This window comes from Trichechus manatus, unplaced genomic scaffold (assembly GCF_000243295.1).
Source record: "Trichechus manatus latirostris isolate Lorelei unplaced genomic scaffold, TriManLat1.0 scaffold00019, whole genome shotgun sequence".
Lineage (NCBI taxonomy): Eukaryota > Metazoa > Chordata > Mammalia > Sirenia > Trichechidae > Trichechus > Trichechus manatus.
Genome location: NW_004443955.1, coordinates 17,086,425 through 17,095,386, shown reverse-complemented (window position 1 = coordinate 17,095,386; position 8,962 = coordinate 17,086,425). Strand labels below are relative to the sequence as shown.

The following is an 8,962-nucleotide window of genomic DNA, read 5'->3' as shown; positions in this document are numbered from 1 at the left end:
CCCCTGCAGCTATGTGAGTCAGGAGAAGCCTCCAGTCTGATGCCTGACTCATGGACTTGGGCTTTGCCAGTCTCTATAACTGTGTAAGCCATTTCCTTGAGACAAATCTCTCTCTCTCTTTCTCTGTATGCTATATATGTGTGTGTGTATGTGTGTATGTATATATATATGTGTATATATATATGTATGTGTGTATATATATACATGCCTGTTACCGTCAAGTCAGTTTTGACTCATAGAGACCCTATAGGACAGAGTAGAATTGCCTCATAGGATTTCCAAGGAGCAGCTGGTGGATTCAAACTGCCAACCTTTTTGTTAGCAGACAAATGTTTAACCACTGTGCCATATATATATGGTAAAACATGTCCATGGTCAGCACATAGGGTTATTGATGGTATGGCAAAAGGTGCACCTTTATCTTCTTTTGGTTGGGCTTTAAGTTGCTATAATCTTTCTGGAAGGCAATTGGTTATATATACCAGAAGGTTTATGATATAATTTCACTTCTTAGAATTAATTCTATGGCATAATCAGAGATACACACAAAAATGGATATACTAGAATTTTCATCATGGAATTATTTATAGCAGCAAAAATCAAGAGAAATCTTAGAGGTATTACAATAAGGCTCTCTATAATGTATGATATATTTATTATAATTCTGTAAAATAATTAATGTGTTTGAAGAAAATGTAATTACTAAGAAATGCTCATAATACAACACTAAGTTAAAATTTTTAAAAAAGCAGATAATTATTTTATCATAAAGGTATTATATGTCCATACTAGGAACAGTTCAAACACTATAGAAACATGCTTTCTACGTAAAGTAAAAGCTTTCTTTCAGCCCCATACTCTGAACACATTCCTCAGAAATAAGCACCATTAATAATTTCTTTTCTATGTTTGGTGAATGCGTCTATACTTAAATAATGCAGGTGTACACCTCTCTTTATTGTGACACCTTAGGGATCTGGAGCATTTTCACTACCTCCCATTTCCTATCCATCTCTACATCTGGGGATGTTCTCTTAATTTTTGGAGGTCAGAAATATCACCAGAATATTTCTAGAAGTGTGTTTTTTTTTATTCCATGTGACTCTCCCTGGGGTAGGGATGAGGATGACACATTTAAATCCAAAGACTGGTGTACATCTTAAGCTCTGAGCTATCATATTCTATCATTTCTTCATTGGCTATCTTTTATTCTAGCGCTCCTATTGGATAATGATGGGAGCAGATGGCTCTAACCTATATTTTATATTTTCAATCATATTTTTAATTGCTTTTTATCTTGCTCCTATTAATGAGGCATTTATTTATTATTTTCCAGATACCCAAATAAACCTTTAGTCATGTTGTATCTTTATACAACTTGGCCAAACCAAAAAACAAACCAACCAACCCATTACCATCAAGTTGATTCCAACTCATAGCCACCCTGTAAGACAGAGTAGAACAGTCCCATAGGGTTTCCAAGGCTATAATCTTTATGGAATCAGATTGTCACATCTTTCTCCCATAGAACAGCTGGTGGGTTTGAACAGCTGACCTTTTGGTTAGCAGCCAAGCACTTTAACCACTGCACCACCAGGGCTCCTCACAGTTTGTCCCATGAACTTTTTTGGCAACATACTTTACACTTCCTAGATTTCTTCTTATTCTTTGATTTTCGGCCACATCTTCTTGTTCTGCTCATATAGGTTCTGAAGTGAGAAGGTGGCCTCAGGGGTGGAAAGAGAGTCACGTAAAATGACGTATCTAGAGGAAAGGTCAACAGGATCCAGCACTGTCTGGATTTAGGACTTGAGAAAGAGGAAAACTCTCATGTTTCTGGTTCAAGTTCAGCAAGAACCTTGGCTTTTCAAGCATGTAAAATGCTCAGCCTTACTGACCTTGGATCCCACAGTGTGGGACTCAGGGCCTACTGCACTCAGGGGTGGGATAAAAGGCAACATTTGGTGAACACTTTAGAAAAGTACAGGGAATGATGATGCACAGTGGTAGGTACTTATTTCATGGAAGTGGCAGCATTTTAACTGCGTTGTTCTGAGTTTTGGATGAAGAAATGACATTTCAAGTTGAGGGGCAAACACACGGAGATAGAAAACCAGAAATGTTTAGAAATAATGATGATGGTGATGATGATGGTGGCGATAATGAAGCTGCAAACTACTTTTATTAACCAAACATATGCCACGTGCCCAGGCACTGGGGATAAGCAGATACATAGATTTGGTTCCAGCCTCAACAACATTACTGGTAGGTATTATTTCTTTCCCATCATTTATTAACATAATGAAACCAAGACTTAGACAGAAAATACAGCCAGTAGATAAGAAAGCTAAGGTTCAAACCTAGAGGATATATATATGTGTATATATATACATATATATGTGTGTGTATATATATATTTCTTATAGTGTTTGACGTAATAAAGAGTGATAAAGCTCAATAATACGTACTACATTCTAGAAGGCTAGTCAGCCACCTGACCAGGGTGTCGCACATTTCTCTGATTGTGTTCCAGCTGGCTAGCCGTCCCTCCTCCTCCTTTAATTCTGGTGAGATGGTTATAAAAAGGAAAAAACCAGAAATGGCCAGCAGTCCAATTGCAGCTTATTGGAAAGGTCAATGCAGGAAGTGCACTTTAGCATCTCATAGAGGGAAAAGTCGAGCTCAGAGGTGCTTTCTTAGTAGCAGGGAGAGGATGACGATAGAGGCTGCCTCTGTCTGCAGCCCACGTGTGGGCAAGGAGAAGAAGTGATGCAGACCCGGAGCCCATTCTGATTACACTTGCAAATATAGGGCCTTTGACTTCCTGTCTTCTACTGTGGTAGGGGTCATGTTTCTAGCTACCTGGGTTATGAGGCCTTGTCAACCAGTTCCTTACAGCATACCCTGTACACTCAGATATGTTTGGTGTTCAAACTGGATTTTGCAGCAGCTGGATAAGATGCATCTAAGAATTCAGCCGTCATTGGCAGTTTCTTATCAGGAGTTTCTTGCATCTTCCTGAGTGGAAGTTGGGAATTGGAGAATCGCTGTGGTTTTCAGGCGATGTGACCAGGCTGTCTTCCAAAGCCTTCATAAAAGTGACCCATTTTAGCAGTGGGACACTTGCTTGGGATTTGAGGACTTTGAAATGAATTTTGCTCCTGTAAAATTGGTAATATTTGCAACAATGCAGAGATCTCTTACCACAATAAACAAAGCAATTAATGTGTTTTTAATTTGCACCTAACGAAACAGAAAGGGTGCGTTTATTCCATGTGACATGTAGACAAATTTTTCTTTAAAAACAAAGTTTCATGCTGTGACTACAATTAGTGTAATTGTCAGCTCTTCTCTAAAAACAAATACGTATTAAGAGAAACACCAGCATTGTGCCCTCCTCTGGTGTGAAAATGAGACAATCAAAATCTATTGTAATTACCTCAGTGATATTATAATTAGCAACGATTAAGTTATTCCATGCTGCTTTTTTCCTCTTGGCTACAATTAAAAAAGTATATATCTTTCTGCAGCACATTACTGCTGATCATTTTACCTCGATACATGTCTGGTAAGTGGATAAATTAGAAGTAATTTTAAAGCACAACTCGGTTAAAACATATATCTTTCTATTTAACTACCTTAACCCTCTAGGTGCATCTGCGCTCTTTGCTGCTTTGTGGAAAAAGCATGTTTACCGTGGTTTCTTCGTCAGAAATCAAACATATTTTTAAATAGACAGTTCTAGAGAATGGATTTTTTTTTTTAATTACAGATATCTGAATGATATGATTAATCATTCAATTCTTGCCAGGCAGGCTCACCTAGCTCCAAATCCCTGAGCTGGGCAGTGGCCAGTGTCTAGAAAAAATGGCTGAAATGCCAGCCAGCTGCACCATCCCAGCCAGAAAAGGCCCTGGGTAGATGAATGTTTTTTCCAGTTGAATTAGGAAGAAGAGTGAATTCGTCCATAATTATAAATGTATGTTTATATATATTATATACGCCTTTTGTTTTTTCATAGATCCTTCCATGTCATCTTTTTCTACTTCTTGTTGATGGAGAAAATGAGCTGGTGAGAAAATGAAGACTGGATGAGAACTTGTGGCTTTACTCAGTTTGTGGGACTTGGAAAATAGAGAAAAGCTACTGGCGAGAGGTAGTTATAGTGTGGCCTTATTCATCTCATACAGTTAAGGCCAAATGGTGTCATTTATCCATATACCTTATCACAACAGCTTTCTGGTTGCTTCTTTTATTTTTCTTTTTATTAACAGAGGCAAATCCCAAACTTGCATTTTCAGGAGACACTAATAATGGCTTAGCTCCAGAACTGACAAATGCTAGTTAGCCTTAAACGGAAATGGCAGAAACCTTTTTTTTTTTCCTTTTTTGACAGTTACTGCCTCCATCCAATTCCTTATTTTTTGGTTGTTGTTTTTAATTTTTTCCCCGGTATATGGATGCATAATTTTTATAAGAGCAGCAGCAGCATCTGCGACACATATCTTTCGGACGTCCAGGGGATGGCCTCCCAGATGTTGATGAGGGTTGGCTTGGTAAATCCAGTGCAGCAGATCATCTGTAGACCACAGTGAACACCCAGGAAGTTTTAGTCATGGCTTACCAATTCTGCTAAGCAAATAGCCATTTCCTAAGGAGGACAAAAAGAGCAAGAACAGAATTTACTTTTACTATTTCACAGGGAAGATAACTGAGGCAGATATTACATCAATTTTGTAAGGAATGGAAGCATATAGACCTTTTCAGAATTGTGCTGTTCATGAAAGGAGCCACAGTAGTGCAATGGTTAAGTGCTCAGCTGCTAATTGAAAGGTTATCGGTTCAAACTTACCAGCCTCCCCATGGGAGAAAGACCTGTCCATCTGATTCGGTAAAGATTACAGCCTAGGAAACCCTATGGGGCAGTTCTACTCTGTCCTATATGGTATCTAGGAGTCAGAATAGACTCAACGGCACACGATAGCTCTTCAGGAGCGACAACAGAGCCAACTGACAGAAGGAGAGAAAAACAAGGGACAGGAGTGGGAAGTGAGTAGGTTAAACTCACAATGTTGAAGAGACCATGCCCACGTGTTAAGTCATTCTAAGCCGCCACTGATTTCAACAGGGACTCCATTTTGAAAGGGAGGTTAATTTTTAAGAATGGAGCATTGTGGAAATGTAAAATAATGTATGGAGGTGTTCTAAGTTGAATGGGGTAATAAAAATGTATGTGGCTGTTTTATAGGAATTCCAGTCTTTGATTCCTTTCTATAGCGCTGGCTTCATGAGTCCATGACCTGTGGAGTCCCACAGAAGGGCACGGAGCTTGGCTTAATGTTCTGCTGCAGCCCACTTGAAATTCTGAATATGTGTTTGAACAAGGGGCCTCACATTTTCCTTTCGCACTGTGCACTGAAAATTATGTATCTGGCCTTGTGTTCCTATTCACCTGCCCTAACTCGCGTAGAGGAGAAAGTTCTGTGGTCAGCAGCCACACACCATCCATCTGGAGTAGTTCGAGCAATATTGTTCAGAACTAGTGTGCGGAGGCAAGGAGCCCCAGACAATATCCACAATTCTGGATTTCTCTACTTCAGATATACCAGATGGATGCCTTTGTAGCAGGGGTGAGAGGGTGGGGAGATAAATGAATGCTTTTACTTATTCCAAACATCTTTTCTTTTTATTTTGTCAGAAACATTGTTAGTGTACACAAGCTGATTTAAAAAAAAAAAAAAAAAAACTTATCAGTTCCGTATAGTGTTACCGGCACAGTCACACACACACACATATAAACACAGACACATGCACACAGACGCATACACCAGCTGTGAACAGAGGGGTTTTTCAGACACGGACATTGTGAAATTCCTCCCATAATGCTAATGATGAGCTTGTTTAACTCTGATAGTGATATAAAGCACTGTTCCCATTAATATCTCCCTCACTTGTTGATGACATGTGGGAATTGGAAAGCCCCAGAGCTCAGGGATGCCCATCAATGCCTCTGTTTATGAAGTGGCGCCCTCAGGAGTGAGCTGCTGGGATGCTAGACTGGCTCTGAATACCTTGTTACCCCCACACAGCTCCATTAGAGTGAGTTTTGTTTAATACTTCTTATTTATTAGCAAGTTGACAGCTATTTTAGTTCAGTGGATATTACACTGCTACAAGAAATGAGCCTGGAGCATGGGAAAGAAGACAACTCTGCTTCTAGTGTTTTTGAAGTAACGTGAGATGAGAGGCTATCATTCCGTCAACACACATAATGAGTCTACCTCGGGTGCCTTAACATGGTTCGTTTGGAGTCGGACACTAAGGTTTATGGAGTGAGAGGATCAGGCATACACGGATGAAACTTCCAGGAAGTTTTTCTCCTTCTAGAACATAATTCCTTCACCTGGATGCCTTCTCTTTACTTCAGGAATTCTGAGTGCCTGTACTCCCAGCCTTCACATCCAAGTCTCCATTCACGCCTCAATCCTTGCCTTCTACAAAAAAATGTCTGACTCTGTTCTCTCTGCTTTGTTAAGGTCTAAGAACACTAGTGACCCCCTAACTGTTGAATTGAATAGGACACTCTCATTTGCAGATTTAGTAGTTCATTGAAATATTATCTGCCTTATCATTCCAAAACAAATACGATATAACTATGAATTCTTCTCTCCTCCATGACAAATGTTCTTTTGCTTTCAAGTCTACACAGGATGTATTATAATCAACACGATCTGGGTCTCATTTCTCTGTACAAAATCTAGGCTTTCTAAGTTTATCCATTCATTTTTTAAATCTTGAATTCCATGTTAAACAATAATCCCCCTCTCAACTTATTTTTTGCAGGAAGGAGTGGGTAAATTATGCTTATTTTCTTCTATATGGGTTTGTTTGTTTTTTTTTTTAAGAAAAAAGAAAGAAAAAGCCTCCTTTCCACTGACAAATGTTCACGGGGATTGGAAGGGGTACAGCTGGGGCCAGCCCCATCAGAGAAGGTGTAGGAGTAGAAAGCAATGACATTGGTCTTGTAGTCCATGGGGATGAGGTGCCCTATGTTCTTGGCCCCCAGGCTGGCCCCACCCAGGGCCGAGGACTGCCTTAGCTTCATTAAGGTGAATCTGGAGAAAGAGTTCTGAGCCTGGCTCTCTCTGCCCTTGATCAGCGCGGAGAGGAACCCTTCCCTCAGCAGCTCCCAGCTCTTCCATACAGAGCCCACACACACGATGGGGAGGCCCATCTGTTGTTGGAACAAGATTGGGTCAATCTGAGGCAACACAGCTACTATGTGTCTGCCCAGTATTTCCCCAGCCTTTCTGAAGATGTACCGGGAAAGGGGGTCTCCCTGCTGAGCGCCTTCTGCAATTGGGCGGCAAAACCCAGCAAACCTGCCCTTATCAAAGTCCCTGTGCAGGTGGGTGAGAATTCCTTGCCGATCTTGCACATGGAAATAGTTGAACATGGCCTGTTTGATGTAGCCAATGTCATGAGGCGCCGCCTTCAGGTTGTCCATAGAGTCAAACACTATTTTCACTGCTTGGTGTGCAATCCAGTAGGCTGATCCATCGTCTCCAATCATGTGGCCCCAGCCTCCGCAGCCGCTCTCAGAGCCATCAGGGTTGATGAGCCTGCAGTTGGAGCCTGTCCCAGAGATGAGCACAATCCCACCGTCCGGCACAGCTGTGGCGATGGAGCCGGCGGCATCCGTGGTGATTACGTAGCTTTCGCTCAGGTGAGGGAATCGACTCTTTAGCTTCTCCAGTAGGATCCTCACCGTGTCCCCGTGCTCCCCACCGGCCAGGGCCAGGCCCAGGCTGCGCAGAGGCACCAAAGGGTCCACTCCTGCCTTCCTCTTGGCCCTGTTCACCATCTCGTTGATCCTCTCCACACACTCGTCTGCGCCGATCACCCAGTGGTTTGTGCTGAGTCCATCCGCTTCTGCCAGGATCCGCCCATCCGCAGAGAGTAAAAGGACCGTGGACTGCGTGCCTCCTCCCTCTATACCTCCGTAGAGCGCAGCCATACTGCAGCTCGGCGCTTTGCTACCCTCCCACCTGGCTCCCACCAGGCGCTAACCGCCCTCCAGCCCGCTTGCCCTACCTCACACCACGTGACTGCCACGCGCCGCCCCCCCCGCCATCATATTTGAAATTAATATTCATTTTATATTAATGAGTTAATTAATTTGAATACAACACTCTAGAAGCTATTTGACTAATGATAAACGCCGTAGAACTATTACATTTTGGTTTTGAACACTCTAGTTTTTAAATGAAATAAGACAGTATACTATTAAAAAAAAAAACCCGTTGCAGTCGAGTGGATTCCAACTCATAGCGACCCTATAGGATGGTGAAACTGCCCCATAGAGTTTCTAAGGACTGCCTGGTGGATTTAAACTGCCAACTTTTGGTTAGCAGCCGTAGCACTTAACCACTATGCCACCGGGCTAGTGTCTAACAAGCGTAAAGAAGTCCCTAGCTAGGGCAAATGGTTAAGCGAGCTTGACTGCCAGCTGAAACCTTGGCCATTCCAATCTTCCAAGAGGCACCTTGGAATTCTGAAAGGTCACAGCCTTTGAAAACCTTATGGAACACAGTTCCTCTCGGAAACACATGAGGTTTCCATGAATCTGAAATGATTGTACAGCAACCGGTTTGGTTTAACAAGTGTAAACTTTCAAGCCGGACTTCCTGGGTTCTAATCTTGGTGTTATCATTCATTGCCCCTGGTGTCCTCAATGGTAAAGATAAAGATGGTAACGGTATTCATTTCATTGGGATGTTTTATGATTAAATAAGTTAATATGCATAAGCACTTAGTGTCTGTCAAGTAGAAATTGTTCAATAAATATTAATTATTAATATTATTGACAGTTATGGGTTTTTTTTCTTAGTTTTGTTCTCCAAACTACATTGTTTCATTTTGATAAATTCTATCTATTATTTGAGCCCATGGCTAGCTCTTG

At 41.5% G+C, this 8,962-nt stretch overlaps 1 pseudogene; it reads right to left on the bottom strand.

The window, feature by feature from the left end:
- Positions 1–4,471: 4,471 nt before the first annotated feature.
- LOC101343579 (N-acetyl-D-glucosamine kinase pseudogene) lies at positions 4,472–8,017 on the bottom strand (annotated as a pseudogene).
- Between the last annotated feature and the right edge of the window lie 945 nt (positions 8,018–8,962).